Source organism: Scyliorhinus canicula, chromosome 1, assembly GCF_902713615.1.
Source record: "Scyliorhinus canicula chromosome 1, sScyCan1.1, whole genome shotgun sequence".
In the NCBI taxonomy this organism is placed as follows: Eukaryota; Metazoa; Chordata; class Chondrichthyes; order Carcharhiniformes; family Scyliorhinidae; genus Scyliorhinus; species Scyliorhinus canicula.
In genome coordinates this window covers 208454841-208471989 of record NC_052146.1, presented here as the reverse complement: position 1 = coordinate 208471989, position 17149 = coordinate 208454841, and the positions used below count along the sequence as shown (strand labels likewise).

General features: G+C 44.7%; 1 protein-coding gene across 1 annotated transcript in view; it reads right to left on the bottom strand.

Annotated features, from left to right (window-relative positions):
* LOC119971330 overlaps nucleotides 1-15499 on the bottom strand; it is a 121400-nt gene extending 105901 nt beyond the window's left edge. Inside the window, exon 1 of the mRNA XM_038806738.1 lies at nucleotides 15365-15499. The gene's annotated coding sequence lies outside the window, so the exon portion shown is untranslated. The remainder of the gene's footprint in view (nucleotides 1-15364) is intronic.
* Nucleotides 15500-17149: the final 1650 nt, after the last annotated feature.

Here is a 17149-nt window from a genome sequence, read left to right as displayed (position 1 = left end):
CAGGAAAAGTCAGAAAATCAACTCTTCAACTCATTCAGGGCTGCACCAAAGCAGTCCGTGAAGAAAGTACCGCTCCAGAAATAGAGTTAGATAACCAAGTAAAGATTGTGGAACTGGTGACCATCCCTTGAAAGGGAAGGTTTAAGACTTTGGACAGCCCACCAAAAAGCTTACAGCAGCCATAGACCTGAAATTTATATTACGGGAGAGATTTGGACATGTGGGGGTGGGGTTTTTCAGTTGCACCCGCCTGAGACTAGAAATTCCCACCCAAGATCAACGGATCTCTAAAGGTCCGCCAAAGTTTCCTTCCCACCAGCAACGATATCCGTGGTTCAGGGGGGGGGGGGGGATCTGAAAATTTACCCTGTGGAAGTACCAAATCAAATTTCAAACTGAGCACTTTGGATAAAATATTTCTAGAGATTCCAAACTGGAAAAAACATCTGAAGTAAACAAGTCAATGCATTACTTTACTCCATAGGAACAATAGTAGATGATGTTATTGGAAGACAAAAGTGTTAATGAGACCTCAGATAAGTTTGAAGAAGTCTTGAAAGCCCATGATAACTATTTTGACTCGAGGATTATGAATAGGGCCAAATTCAACCGTTCAAAGGTCAGGTCAGGTGAACCAGTAGATGTTTTTATTAATGACCTTCACAGACTGCCTAGTTGTGAGAATGCAGACCTAAAAGACAGAATTTATATGCTGAGAATCCAAAATAAAAATAGAAAATGCCGGAAAAAGCCGGCAGGACTGGTAGCATCTGTGGAGAGTTAAGAGCATTAATATGTGACTGCATTTTAGTCGATCCAGGAGGGACTGAACTACAAGTCAAGGGAACGTTACACGTTGAACTCTGGTACAAGGCAAAGCTGACACCGGAAACTGTCGCCCCTAGCTCTAGTCTTCCCCACAATTGGAAACATCCTCCCAGTACCTATCCTAATAAGTCTTCTCAGGATATTTTATGTTAATAAGACCACGTTTCAATCTTCTAAACTCCAATGGGTGTAGGACCAATCTGCTCAACATTTCTTCATAAGATAAGCTAATCATCCCAGGAATTAGTTGAGTGAATTTTCTCTGAACTGGTTCTAATGCAATTATATCTTTTTTCAAATAAAGAGACCAAAACTACACACAATACTCCAGATGAGGTCTCACCAATGCCTGTACAGCTGCAGTAAAACTTCCCAACTTTTATGTACCATTCCCCTTTCAATAAAAACAACATTCCATTTACCTTCTTAATTGCTTACTGTACCTGCAAACTAAACTTTTGTGAGTCATGCACTAGGACGCTCAGATCCCTCTGTACCTAAGTTCTGCAATCTTTCTCCTTTTAAATAACATCCTGTTTTTCTTTTCTTCCGACCGAAGTTTGGAATACATTTGGAATACTGCGTGCAGTTCTGGTCGCCACATTACCAGAAGGATGTGGATGCCTTGGAGAGGGTGCAGAGGAGGTTCACCAGGAAGTTGCCGGGTTGGAAGGTAATTAGTAATTGGGGACTCAATAGTCAGGGGCACAGATAGGAGATTTTGTGGGAGCGAGAGAGACTTACATTTGGTATGTTGCCTCCCAGGTGCAAGGGTACGTGATGTCTCGGATCGTGTTTTCCGGGTCCTTAAGGGGGAGGGGGAGCAGCCCCAAGTCGTAGTCCACATTGGCACTAACGACATAGGTAGGAAAGGGGACAAGGATGTCAGGCAGGCCTTTAGGGAGCTAGGATGGAAGTTCAGAGCGAGAACAAACAGAGTTGTTATCTCTGGGTTGTTGCCCGTGCCACGTGATAGTGAGATGAGGAATAGGGAGAGAGAGCAATTAAACACGTGGCTACAGGGATGGTGCAGGCGGGAGTGATTCAGATTTCTGGATAACTGGGGCTCTTTCTGGGGAAGGTGGGACCTCTATAGACAGGATGGTCTACATCTGAACCTGAGGGGCACCAATATCCTGGGGGGGAGATTTGTTAGTGCTCTTTGGGGGGGTTTAAACTAATTCAGCAGGGGCATGGGAACCTGGATTGTAGTTTTGGGGTACGGGAGATTGAGAGTATAGAGGTCAGGAGCACAGATTTGACTTTGCAGGAGGGTGCCAGTGTTCAGGTAGGTGGTTTGAAGTGTGTCTACTTCAATGCCAGGAGTATATGAAATAAGGTAGGGGAACTGGCAGCATGGGTTGGTACCTGGGACTTCGATGTTGTGGCCATTTCAGAGACATGGATAGAGCAGGGACAGGAATGGTTGTTGCAGGTTCCGGGGTTTAGGTGTTTTAGTAAGCTCAGAAAAGGGGGCAAAAGAGGGGGAGGTGTGGCTCTGCTAGTCAAGGACAGTATTACGGTGGCGGAAAGGATGCTAGATGGGGAGTCTTCTTCCGATGTAGTATGGGCTGAGGTTAGAAACAGGAAAGGAGAGGTCACCCTGTTGGGAGTTTTCTATAGGCCACCTAATAGTTCTAGGGATGTAGAGGAAAGGATGGCGAAGATGATTCTGGAAAAGAGCGAAAGTAACAGGGTAGTTGTTATGGGAGACTTTAACTTTCCAAATATTGACTGGAAAAGATATAGTTCGAGTACATTAGATGGGTCGTTCTTTGTACAATGTGTGCAGGAGGGTTTCCTGACACAACATGTTGACAGGCCAACAAGAGGCGAGGCCACATTGGATTTGGTTTTGGGTAATGAACCAGGCCAGGTGTTAGATCTGGAGGTAGGTGAGCACTTTGGAAACAGTGACCACAATTCGGTGACCTTTACGTTAGTGATGGAAAGGGATAAGTATACCCCGCAGGGCAAGAGTTATAGCTGGGGGAAGGGCAATTATGATGCCATTAGACATGACTTAGGATGTGTAGGTTGGAGAAGTAGGCGGCAAGGGTTGGGCACACTGGATATGTGGAGCTTGTTCAAGGAACAGCTATTGCATGTTCTTGATAAGTACGTACCAGTCAGGCAGGGAGGAAGGGGTCGAGCGAGGGAACCGTGGTTTACCAAAGAAGTGGAATCTCTTGTTAAGAGGAAGAAGGAGGCCTATGCGAAGATGAGGCGTGAAGTTTCAGTTGGGGTGCTTGATAGTTACAAGGAAGCGAGGAAGGATCTAAAGAGAGAGCTAAGACGAGCAAGGAGGGGACATGAGAAGTCTTTGGCAGGTAGGATCAAGGAAAACCCAAAAGCTTTCTATAGGTATGTCAGGAATAAAAGAATGACTAGGGTAAGAGTAGGGCCAGTCAAGGACAGTGGGAGGAAGTTGTGTGTGGAGGCTGAGGAGATAAGCGAGATACTAAATGAATACTTTTCGTCAGTATTCACTCAGGAAAAAGATAATATTGTGGAGGAGAATGCTGAGACCCAGGCTATTAGAATAGATGGCATTGAGGTGCGTAGGGAAGAAGTGTTGGCAATTCTGGACAAGGTGAAAATAGATAAGTCCCCGGGGCCTGATGGGATTTATCCTAGGATTCTCTGGGAAGCCAGGGAAGAGATTGCTGAGCCTTTGGCTTTGATTTTTATGTCATCATTGGCTACTGGAATAGTGCCAGAGGACTGGAGGATAGCAAATGTGGTCCCTTTGTTCAAGAAGGGGAGTAGAGATAACCCCGGTAACTATAGGCCGGTGAGCCTAACGTCTGTGGTGGGTAAAGTCTTGGAGAGGATTATAAAAGATACGATTTATAATCATCTAGATAGGAATAATATGATTAGGGATAGTCAGCATGGTTTTGTGAAGGGTAGGTCATGCCTCACAAACCTTATCGAGTTCTTTGAGAAGGTGACTGAACAGGTAGACGAGGGTAGAGCAGTTGATGTGGTGTATATGGATTTCAGTAAAGCGTTTGATAAGGTTCCCCACGGTCGGCTATTGCAGAAAATACGGAGGCTGGGGATTGAGGGTGATTTAGAGATGTGGATCAGACATTGGCTAGTTGAAAGAAGACAGAGAGTGGTAGTTGATGGGAAATGTTCAGAATGGAGTTCAGTTACGAGTGGCGTACCACAAGGATCTGTTCTGGGACCGTTGCAGTTTGTCATTTTTATAAATGACCTAGAGGAGGGCGCAGAAGAATGGGTGAGTAAATTTGCAGACGACACTAAAGTCGGTGGAGTTGTAGACAGTGCGGAAGGATGTTGCAGGTTACAGAGGGACATAGATAAGCTGCAGAGCTGGGCTGAGAGGTGGCAAATGGAGTTTAATGTGGAGAAGTGTGAGGTGATTCACTTTGGAAAGAATAACAGGAATGCGGAATATTTGGCTAATGGTAAAATTCTTGGAAGTGTGGATGAGCAGAGGGATCTCGGTGTCCATGTACATAGATCACTAAAGTTGCCACCCAGGTTGATAGGGTTGTGAAGAAGGCCTATGGTGTGATGGCCTTTATTGGTAGAGGGATTGAGTACCGGAGCCATGAGGTCATGTTGCAGCTGTACAAAACTCTAGTACTGCCGCATTTGGAGTATTGCGTACAGTTCTGGTCGCCTCATTATAGGAAGGATGTGGAAGCTTTGGAACGGGTGCAGAGGAGATTTACCAGGATGTTGCCTGGTATGGAGGGAAAATCTTATGAGGAAAGGCTGATGGACTTGAGGTTGTTTTCGTTAGAGAGAAGAAGGTTAAGAGGTGACTTAATAGAGGCATACAAAATGATCAGAGGGTTAGATAGGGTGGACAGCGAGAGCCTTCTCCCGCGGATGGAGGTGGCTAGCACGAGGGGACATAGCCTTAAATTGAGGGGTAATAGATACAGGACAGAGGTCAGAGGTGGGTTTTTTACGCAAAGAGTGGTGAGGCCGTGGAATGCCCTACCTGCAACAGTAGTGAACTTGCCAACATTGAGGGCATTTAAAAGTTTATTGGATAAGCATATGGATGATAAGGGCATAGTGTAGGTTTGGTGGCCTTTAGTTTTTTTCCATGTCGGTGCAACATCGAGGGCCGAAGGGCCTGTACTGCGCTGTATCGTTCTATGTTCTATGTTCTAAGGTGCTAGCTATGAAGAAAGGTTGAGTAGATTAGGATTGTTTTCGTTGGAAAGACGGAGGTTGAGGGGGGACCTGATTGAGGTCTACAAAATTATGAGAGGTATGGACAGGGTGTATAGCAACAAGCTTTTCCCAAGAGTGTTACAAGTCAGTTACAAGGGGTCACAATTTCAAAGTCAGAGGGGGAAAGTTTAAGGGAAATCTGCGTGGAAAGTTTTTTACGCAGAGGGTGGTGGGTGCCTGGAACGCTTTACCAGCGGAGGTGGTAGAGGCGGGCACGATAGCATCATTTAAGAAGCATCTAGACAGGTATATGAATGGGCGGCAACAGAGGGAAGTAGACCTTGGAAAATAGGAGACAGGTTTAGATTAAGGATCTGGATCGGCGCAGGCTGGGAGGGCCGAAGGGCCTGTTCCTGTGCTGTAATTTTCTTTGTTCTGTGTTCTTTGAAGTGGAGTTCACATTCTTCCACATTATACTCCATCTGCCAGATTTTTGTCCAATCTCTTAGTCTATCTCTATCTCTTTGTAGTCTCTCTACTGCCTCTTGACAACTTTACTTTCCTACCTTACATCGGCAAATTTAGCTGCCATGCATTCGGTCCCTTCGTCCAAATCATTGATGTTCATTGTAAATATTTGAAGCCCCAGCATTGAGCACTAGTTACAGCTTGCCAACCTGAAAAAGACCCACTTATTCCAACTCTCTGCTTTCTGTTAGCTAACCAATTCTTTATTCATGCTAATATGTTATCCCCCGAACCATGTTCTTATCTTGTGTAGTAACCTTTGATGTGGACCTTTATTAAATGACTTTTGGAAATCCAAATACACTACATTTACAGGTTCCCTTTTATCACCTGCCCTAGCGTGACTAACTAATGCAGTTTGGTGCTGGTAACTTAAATCACAAGAAAGTTGGCTTGGGTCTGACTGAAATATTTATCCAGAGTAGTGGAGAGAGAATAACATTCGTAATTCTTTCATGGGATGTGGGAATCACTGGCAAGGCCAGCACTTGTTGCCCATCCCTAATTGCCCTTGAATGCAATTCTAGGGCCATGTCAGAGGATAGTTAAGAGTCAACCACATGGCTGAGGTTCTGGAGTCACGTGTAGGCCAGACCCAGTAAGGACGGCAGATTTCCATCCCTAAAAGTCATCAGGGTTTTTTACAACAATCAGTGAGAGTTTAACCGTTAGTGAAGTTAGCTTTAAATTCCAGAGGTACTTTGGGGTACACATTGATGGATTTCTGAAGGCAGAAGGATAGGTAGATAAAGTGGTTAAGTATGCATATTGGATATTTGTCTTTATTAGCTGTCTTATTTGTCTTATATAGAATATAAGAGCAGTGAGGTTATGATGGAGCTGTCTAAAATGCTTGCTAGGCCACAGCCAGAGTACAGTGTGCAGTTCTGGTCATCACAGTATAGGAAAGATGGAAATGTACTAGAGAGGGTGCAGAGGGGATTCACCAGGATGTTGCCTGGACTGGAGGGTTCAGCTATAAAGAGATTGGTTAGGCTGGAGTTGTTCTCGTTGGAGCAGAGAAGGCTGAGGGGGGACCTGATTGAGGTGTACAAAATTACGAGGGATATAGATAGGGGAGATGGGAAGAACTTTTCCCCTTAGAGGAGTCATTAACCAGGAGGAATAGATTTAAGGTAATGGGCCAGGGATATAAAGGGGATTTGAGCAAACATATTCTTCCCCAAAGGGTAGTGGAAATCTAGAACTCACTGCCTGATAGGATGGAAGAGGTGGGAACCCTCACAACATTTAAGAAGCATTTAGATGAGCAGCACACAAAGCTACCAAGTGCTCATCTAAATGGCGGCACGGTAGCACAGTGGTTAGCACTGCTGCATCACAGCTCCAGGGTCCCAGGTTCAATTCCGGCCTCAGGTGACTGTGCGGAATTTGCACTTCCTCCGTGTGTCCAGGTGGGTTTCCTTTGGGTGCTGCAGTTTCCTCCCACAGTCCAAAGATTTGCAGGTTAGGTGGATTAGCCATACTAAATTGCCCCTTGGCGTCCAAAAGTGAGGTGGGGTTATGGGGATAGGGTGGCGATGTGGGCTTAAGTAGGGTGGTCTTTCGAAGGGTTGGTGCAGACCCGATGGGCCGAATGGCCTCCTTATGCACTGTAAATTCTATGATTCTATGAAAATGGGATTAGAATAGACAGATACTTGATGGCCGGGGCAGACATGATGGGCCGAAGGGCTTCTTTCTGTGCTGTAAAATGACCATTTCTGAAAGGTGTAGAATTTAAGCCCTAGAGGGGAAGAGGTAGTGGAGAATAGTTTGAAATTTGCGCAATAATATAAAACAATGAACAGCAGGGCGACGAGGGGTGGCAGGCGGCACAGTGGCTAGCACTGCTGTCTCACAACGTCAGAGACCTGGGTTCAATTTCGGCATTGGGTGACTGTGTGGAGTTTGCATGTTCCCCCCGTGTATGGTTCTAACCCACTTACAATCCCTCCTGATGTCTACTTTCATTGAAGCCCAGAGTTTAGCAGATTCATTGAGTGCAAATTCACAACTTTCTAGGTGGAACCCTTGAACAATTGGCTGTGGCTAGTCTAGCACCATAACAGATAGTCCACAGTAACCTGTCTATATTTCAGAAATTCCTATGGCATGCTTTCACATTGCAAAGTTGCATTATATATTGGGTCGTTGCACAGACACAAGAAATAAAGAAATAGAGTGCTTCTCGCAGCTCTGGCTGTGGATACGGGGCCCCGTACTTCCGGCCGGGAGTCCGCGCATGTGCACGGCAGACTTGCGACAGCAAAAATGTAGGCCCCCTCGAAATCGCGTGCGCTCGCAGATCAGTGCCGCCCGATCGCTCCCCGGGCTGTCCTTGAGGCCCCCCCTGGTGAACGATCCCACCGCAGCCTCCACCCGAGGTTCATGATGGGCGATATGTGGTTAGAACCACGCCGTTGGGAACTCATCCAGTTGCGCGTGGAGAATCGTGGGGGGGGGGGGGGGGGGCCTCTGTCAATGGCCCACTACCCGCGCCGTGTAGATCGCGTTCCTGAGAGATTCTCTGGGGACCGGAGAATCGCTTCAGCGGCGATGGTCACGATTTCCGTGCGAATGCCCATTCTCTGAGCCTCCGCGCCGGAATCGGAGAATCCAGCCCACTGTATTTAAATACTGTGGAATGCTAATTCCCATTTCCCCACCAGAGGGCAGTAGAGGAAACACTCTGGGAGATAATGGCAAGAATAAAAACATTAGCTGAAAGGTTATTGTTGGCAATCAATGGGAGTTTAAAATATTCTTATAGCATCCCCCAGTCTGCTATTTCAACGAGGCATATTTTAAACAGGCTAATATCAAACAGTAAACAGAGCAATGCCATAAGAAGACATTAAGTGCTTGATTACTAGAGGTTGCCAGCATAATTGTTTAAACTGTTAACACTTCATTGTAACTTATTGAATTCAGTCATGGAATATGAGTGTTTCTGGCAAATCCAGCATTTAGTGCCCATCCCTAATTGCGCTTGAGAAGGTGTTGGTGAGCCGCCTTCTGTAATACTAAGTGGCTTACTCGGCAGCTGAGGGTCAACTATGCTGCTGTTGTTCTGGAGTCACATGTAAGCTTGACCCGGGTAAGGATGGCAGAATTCCCTCCCTAAAGGGCATTAGTGAACCTGGTGGTTATGATAATCTGGTGGTTTTATGGTCACCATTACTGATATCAACCTTATGAATCTAGATTTATTAATTTAATTAATTTAGATTCCCCAAAATCCCATGGTGAGATTTGAACTCATGTCTTCTGGGTCATTCATCAAGGACTCAGAATTACTAATGTAGCAATGTAGCCATTATGCTACTGCATTCCAAATACATTAGGCTGGATGTTGCCATCAGAAAAACAACACTTGCTACTGACCTTGAAGAAAGTTGGCCACAGAGACCTGGCAATCGCTGTGGCATGGATTTCCCATTTCTTGACCGGTTTAAATCTGACGCCAAGTCAAGGGAATCTCCAGGCATCCATCAGCAGTGATGTCAGCAAACAGGGTAAGCAGTCTATCACATAGAGGCATTCTCACAGACAGCAAACCAGGGAATGAAAAATTTAGGTTTTCAGATAGCAAAATTAAATGCTTATGATTGGCAAAAGCTAAAATAAAGACAAGTGGAAAAAGGTTAAAAATGTGGATTATTAAAATCATGATGGAAAAATTAGAAATTTCACAGATTATCTTTTCAGTGCCAAGGTGGATGTTTAGCAGTAATTATGAAGTTAAGACTTGTTACACCTCACTCAAGTAAGAGTAACCTGTTCAAGGCTTTTACACCAAGACTAATAGGGTAAGGGTGGAATGTCTTATCAGTTCAAAGAATTTCCCATCGATTTCACTCTGGGGATACCTCATCAACTCACCCTCTGGAAAAGTGTAAAATCTGGGGCACCAACGTTTGGATCTCCATCATATTCTGTGCACTTGCATGTCACAGAAGTTACTGCCAGTTTTGTTAGAGCTATGGGAATGAATACTAACAGTTTTGCCATCACTACCATCACAAAAATGTTGACAAAGCGTTTTGCCTTGCAGTTATCCGGAAAATTTCAAACAATCACAACAGTTTATACTATATAGAAAAGGATGCTGATTGGTTGACAAGTCAAAGTTGATTGGCTGATGTGTTGCCAAGTAGAAAGCAATGAAGAACTATAGATTGATGTGGACATGCCGGCGTTGGACTGGGGTGAGCACAGTAAGAAGTCTTACAACACCAGGTTAAAGTCCAACAGGTTTGTTTCAAATCACTAGCTTTCGGAGCACTGCTCCTTCCTCAGGTGAATGGAGAGGTAGGTTCCAGAAACATATATATAGACAAAGTCAAAGATGCAAGACAATGCTTTGAATGTGAACATTTGCAGGTAATTAAGTCTTTACAGATCCATAGATAGGGGTAACCCCAGGTTAAGAGGTGTTAATTGTCTTGAGACAATTATCTTTGGCTTTGTCTAAAAGCCACAAAAAAAGGCAAGCTGCATGCCTTAATGACTATCGTCCAGTAGCTCTAACATCCACCGTCATAAAGTGCTTCGAAAGGTTAGTCATGGCACGAATAAACTCCAGCCTCCTGGATTGCCTTGATCCACTACAGTTCGCCTACCGCTGCAACAGGTCCACAGTAGACGCCATCTCCATGGCCCTGCACTCTACCCTGCAACAACTAGATAACAAAGACACCTATGCCAGCCTCCTATTTATCGACTACAGCTCAGCCTTCAACACTAACATTCCTACGAAACTCATCTCCAAACTCCGTGGCCTTGGCCTCGGCTCCTCCCTCTGCGACTGGATCCTGAACTTTCTAACCCACAGGCCACAATCAGTAAAGATAGGCAACAACATCTCCTCTGCGATCATCCTCAACACCGATGCCCCACAAGGCTGTGCCCTCAGCCCCCTACTATACTCCTTATACACTTGACTGTGTGGACAAATTCCCCTCCAACTCGATTTTCAAATTTGCTGATGACACCACCGTAGTGGGACAGATTTCAAACAATGACGAGATAGAGTATAGGAATGATAAGAGAATCTGGTGAACTGGTGCGACGACAATAATCTCTCCCTCAATGTCAACAAAACGAAGGAGATTGTCATCAACTTCAGGAAGCGTAGTAGAGAACATGCCCCTCTCTACATCAATGGGAACGAAGTAGAAAGGGTCGAGACCTTCATGTTTTTAGGTGTACAGATCACCAACAGCCTGTCCTGGTCCCCCATGCCGACACTATAGTTAAGAAAGCCCACCAACAACTCTACTTTCTCAGAAGACTAAGGAAATTTGGCATGTCAGCTACGACCCTCACCAACTTCCACAGATGCACCATAGAAAGCATTATTTCTGGTTGTATCACAGCTTGGTATAGAGCCTGCTCTGCCCAAGACTACAGGAAACTACAAAAGGTCGTGAATGTAGCCCAGTCCATCATGCAAACCAGCCTCCCATCCATTGACCCTATCGATAATTCCTGCTGCCTCGGAAAGGCAGCCAGCATAATTAAGGACACCACGCACCCCGGACATACCCTGTTCCACCTTCTTCCATCAGGGAACAGATACCAAAGTTTGAGATCACGTACCAACCGACTCAAGAACAATTTCTTCCCGACTGCCTTCAGACTTTTGAATGGACCTACCTCGTATTAAGTTGATCTTTTCTCGACACCTTGCTATAATTGTAACATTATATTCTGCAGTCTCTCCTTCCTTCCCTATGTACGGTATGCATTGTTTGTACAGCATGCAAGAAACAATATCTTTTCACGATATGCTAATACATGTGACAATAATAAATCAAATCAAAATCAAGTAAGACTTCTTACTGAACTATAGGTTGACCAAACTCCCGGGTAATTCAAATAAGGTGCGAGACTTGAAAATATTCCTTTAGTCTGCAGAGAATGGGTCCCCCCTACTATGAATGTAGGTCACTTCGAGAAAGTGTAAATGAACCATATTATGAGCTCGATTGATCATTTTGAACATGGTTGCTAGTGTAGCTATTAGCGCACTGAGGGTTGTTCAGCAAGTGCTGTTCAGTTGTGGAGTGATATCCGATGGTATCCATTCTATTTTGACTTTGTCAATACCAATCTCTTTCTGGAGTAATATTCAATAAGGTTCTGTTCAAATAGTGATTTGCTACAATTTTGTTCCCTGTTAAGAAGTGGATCCTTGGCTTTACTTACTTAGGACGTATCCATGGGAGAAGCTTTCCTTTCTGCACTATGTGTAATAATGGGTTAAACATTTCATTTCACGATGCTCACTTAAATAAATCTTTGTCTTCCACTCCCATTTCTATGTAATTCTTGGCATTGTTTTTGAAAACAAAAGTAAGTAGAGGCAAAAGCAAAATAATGCAGAAATTGGAAATCTGAAACAAAATCTGGAAATTCTGAGACTAATCCGCAGATCAGACAGCATCTGTGGCGAGAGAAACCAAGTTAACTGGCAGGATTTTCTGCCCCCCCCCCCCCCCCCCCCCCCCCCCAACCCCCACAGTGTGTTTTGTGGTGGTGAGGCGATTCACCATTGGCCGGCAGCGGGATCGGCAGCAGGTGGGGGAAGTCTGAAAAGTGAACCTACCTTAGGTGGGAAGTGGGCGAGGGGGATCCTCCAACAATGGCTTCCTTTCAGCATTGGGTGATACAGTTACCCCCCCCCCCCCCCCCCCCCCCCCCCCACTTCCCTGCATGAGGTCTGCCCCACGTGGGCACTCCCTCCCCCATGGTCCCTGAACCAACATTCCCACCCACCTCCTGACCTCACCTCCCTGCCTGAGACCCCCACACTTAGCTGGTGCTGGATTTGGGGGCTTAGACTCTGGGAAGTGCATGCAATTCCAGTCCTGGCCACTGCAACCTCTGGCGCTGCTGGGACTCTCAGAAGTGGAACTTCCTCCTGAGTGATGGGCAGAAGTCCCGTCTCCAGCTAATTACAGCTCCGTGGAGCATTAATTAGCTGTGGTCAGCCACGACCAGCAGCGATGCATTCTCCACTGATGGTGGATGGTGGGCAGTGAAACCCTGCCACCTGAAAAGCCCTGGCTACGGTGTGGAGACAGGATGGCCTGACACCATGTGAGGTTTGGAAAGGAGGATAAGGATTCTCAAAATCAATCTGCAAGAAAATGGAAAGACAGAAACTGACATAAGAGGGGATGAGGAATATTGGTGCAGTTGGAGCTTCCATGGGATGAGTTCCAGGATGCAGTAGTGATGGTGTTGGAGAAATCAAAGATGTGAATGAGAATTGCGCTGGTATTTCCGAATTTGATGTCTTGTCATGGATTGAATTTAGGTTTTGAACTTGCCCTCAGTGTAAACGGGGACTTTGAAGATGCACACGGTTGGGTTTGTCCTGAGGAATGGGATAATTTGCTAAGTTGAAGAGTTTCTAACAACAACCAGACAGAATGACTTTGTTGTAAGCTGCCTAATGTTCTCGTTCATTCACAGTTCAGTGATGGACAGCTTTCTGACTGACCCATTCATTCCCATTATATTCAGCCCGAATAGATATTGTTAAAATATTTTTGAGAAGAACTGTAAACTAAACATCAACATAAGAAAGAGGAGCAGGAGTGGGCCATTCAACTCATCAAGCCTGTTCTGCTATTCAATAAGTTCATGGCTGATCCGATTGTGACCTTAACACCACTTTACTACCTGTCCCCTTGACTCCCTTGTCGTTCAAAAATCCATCTAATTTAGCCCTGAATATAATCAGTAAGCTAGCCTCCACTGTTCTGTGAAAGACAACTCCACAGAAGATTAACAGACAAAGACGAACATGGTCATTTTCTCATATTATTTTCGGGTTGGTTACTTTCTTGGGACAGCTAGAGATAATCTATTTCAAAAATGCCACTGCTGTAGTAGCTATGCTGGCTCTAGGATAGTTTATACTGTGACAACTGTCTTGTCCCTCCTTCAGGTTCCATGCCCCGAAAGGAGAATTGGTGACCATGGACTTCTCCTGGTTCGGCTCATTATTATGCTTGGTGAAGTACTGCTGTGGTTTTCCGTCGTGCTCTGCAGTGTGGCTGAGCAGGAAAGTATCCCTCTCTTACCGCCTGCCATATTGGAAGGGTTTACTGGCTGATAATTAACCTGTTTAGCCACGTTGTGAACATACCTTCTTTGGCCATCGAGACCTGCAGTGAAACTTGACCCAAGGGCGCCAGGGCCTACAGGTAGGATCACCTGCACCACAGGATCGCCGCTTTGTTATACCACAAACTACAATGATCAGATTTGCATGGGAGTGTTTCATTTTGAACATGTTATTCTTTTTTTCAATGTGATTCACAGGTGACAGTATATCCCCTTTTTCATACAAACATATGGATTAGGAGCAGGAGTAGGCTATTTTGCCCCTCAAGCCTTGGGCTAAAAAAACATTCAATCACCAGCCCGCACTGCTCTCTGGGAAGGGAATTCAACAAGCTAATGACCCCCAGAGAGAAAAAAAATCCTCTACATCTCTGTCTTAAATGGGAGATCTAATGTAAAATGAGTCTCCTAGTTCTAGTCTCTCTCCCAAGGAGAAACATCCTTTCAGCATCCACCCTGACAAGTCCCCTCAGGATCTTACAAGTTCCAATAAAATCATCTCTCGTTCTTCTACATTGCCACGGATACAGGCCTAACTGTTCCTCATAAGACAACCCTTTCATCAGTCGCGTGAACCTTCTTTGCACTTCTTCAAATGCAATTATATTGTTTCTCTAATAAGGAGACCAAAATCGTTCACACTACTCCAGATGTGAACCGGAATTCTCTGGCCATATGGAATTCTCTTTTCCCACGGACAGCACACACCCGCCCGCGGGTTTCCCGGCAGCGTGAGATGGCTTCACTAGGAAATCCCAATGACAAGCGGCAGGAAAAGAGAAACCCGGCGTCATCAAACGGTGCGCCGCCGAGAAACATGGGGGAAATGGAGAATCCCGCCCTTGGTATCACCAACGCCTTGTACAACTGCAGCAAAACTTTCCCATTTGGATATTCAATTCCTCTTGTAATAAATGACAGCATTCCATTTGCCTTCCTAATAATTTACAGACTAACCTTTTGAGATTTATGTACCTGGAGACCAAGACCCTTCTCTACCTCAGAGATCTGAAATCTCCCTTCATTTAAATAATTAACTGCTTTACTATTTTTCCAGCCAAAGTGGGCATGTTCACATTTTCCCACATTATAATCCATTTGCTAAAATTTTGCTGAAATTTTTCCCAAGTCTGGTGAAGTGGCATCCCAATCAATGTAATCATGACACCTCTTTATAACCTCGACTGGCACCCTTTAGGACTCACCTGCATGTAGTGCGTGCACTCACATGTCAGTTTTAGGTAACTTCATGCATTCTACAATCAATCACTAGCCAGCACTCTCTTACAACATTGTGCAGATTGAGAAGGAACATCACAAAGAAGGCGTTTGTGAAGACTTGCCTTGACAAAGCACTTTAATATGTCTCCTTGTATATGTCTCAAAACACTTAACATGGTTTTGGCTGAAGACTAATTATGTAGGCAAAGATGGTTGCTATTTTGTACATGGGAGCTCCAAGAAAGTTGAATAACCAATAAATCTGTTTTTATATTTATTGAGGGAAGCACTTTGGCCAGGACACCAGGAAACTCACCCCTGACCATCTTCAAATTAAACCAGCAAACAGACAGAGGCTCCAAAGGACAGCTAGTGTCTCAGTATAGCATTCTTTCAGTACAACATTGGAGTGTAAGTCTTGATTGTGTGTTTAAGATAACAACATTTATCGTCAAAAGCAATTGTCAAATCACAAACAACTTACTTCATTTTTTTTGTCAACACAACTCCACTATAAACCAATGCGAGATCCAGGAGGAAATGGTGGCATTTGAACAGAGTGTGTTGCCCTCATTACAGATCTAACACCTTTTATGATATTCATCACTGCTCGGGTCGATATTCATCGCTGTTCCTATTGATATTCATCGCCGCTCAGACTCCCCAAGCTGTGAAAAGGCGCATTATGTTGAGGCTCATTATCAGCCCATTCAAAACAAGTGAAGCCATGCAAATGGCTCACAGTGTTGCAGATTTGCTGGTTGAACTACTGCAATTTGTCAGCATTGAGCCATGTTAATGAGCGACACGCAAGAGTATGATGGAACCCGACAAGACGGAAAGCGTCCTGTGAATGTTTTAGCAGGGGCTCCGTAATCAATTAGCTCTGCAGAACTCGGAGGGTGTTGAATAAAGGGGAAATCTCGCTAATATCCTGCAAGATGGCAAAAAGCATCAAATTAGACAGTTTTGAAAGTCCATTGATTCCCCAGATGGCCAGTTTGTTGTCTATTTACACATCAGTCAAAGTATGAAGACAACGTTTGACTTTAGACGTTGGGCGGGACACAGACAATAGCGAGTTGCTGCTCATGTTGCCGATTTTGAAGTTGGTCAGTGGAAAATAAATCACGCGACAAATTTGAAATTCAAGTGGGTGAGTTATAAGATATCCCTGCAGCAATGTAATATCAAAGATATTCAGCAGGCCCTGAAACTACACAGTGGGCTATAGGTATGTGAGTGCCATTGCAGTCCTACGATATTGCTCTCTCTGCCATTTCAGTTTGAAATATTTGCTGTGCAGTTAAACACTTCTGCTAAAATAGCAACAAAGAGAATTGCAAAGGTTGCCTGCATATCCCACAGCGCAAATTCCAGAATTCCCAAAATTGAAATGCCTGTCGGACTCATGTTTCTTTGAGTTCCGAAGGTGGACCTGGCCTGAAGTCTTCACCTCTCGCTCTCATTTAGCTGTTGAATGGCCGTCTCAGTGATTTCAAATGTCAAGCATTAGGAAACTGGATTGGCCAAAGAAACAACAGCAGCATGAGGGAAACGTTTCGGTATAACACAAGGAGTTTCCTTAACCAGGTGGAGGAAGTGGTCTCAATGGTGACTTTGACAAGAAACTTGAATAAATATTTTAAAGGTTCTGGGAAGGGAGTAGGGGAGTGGAACTAATGGATTGTTCGACCAAAGGATCGGCGAAGGTACAATGGGACGAATGGGCACGTCCTGTGCTGAAGCTATGGACAGCAATGGTGTAGACTCCAACATTCTTTCTGTCACACGGCTGATCAAGTATCTCTCCCACTCTTACCGCCAGCTATTGGCTGTGTTGGGAAGGTTTGCAGGTTGACACTTAACCTGCTTGGCCGTGCTATGAATGCACCTTCCTTGGCCATCAGGTCCTGGGATGGGACACTCAAACCCCAAGCTTATGACGCAGAGGCAAGGATGCTACCCACTGTGTCTCAAGACCTTCAACCCTCCTGTGCACTATCATTCCATACTTTGAACACATTTCCCTGTAGTTATATCAATCAATCCTCACATAATAATAATCTTTATTGTCACAAGTAGGCTTACATTAACACTGCAATGAAGTTACTGTGAAAAGCCCATGATGCTACAGTTGTCTTAAAGAAATGCAAACCCCGTAAAATACAACAATGATCATCCTGCAACAGTTTAAGCTCCATTGGATACTAATTTAAGAAATAAAAGGTGACGGTTTCAATATTTTAAAGAGCCTTTTGGCATGTTA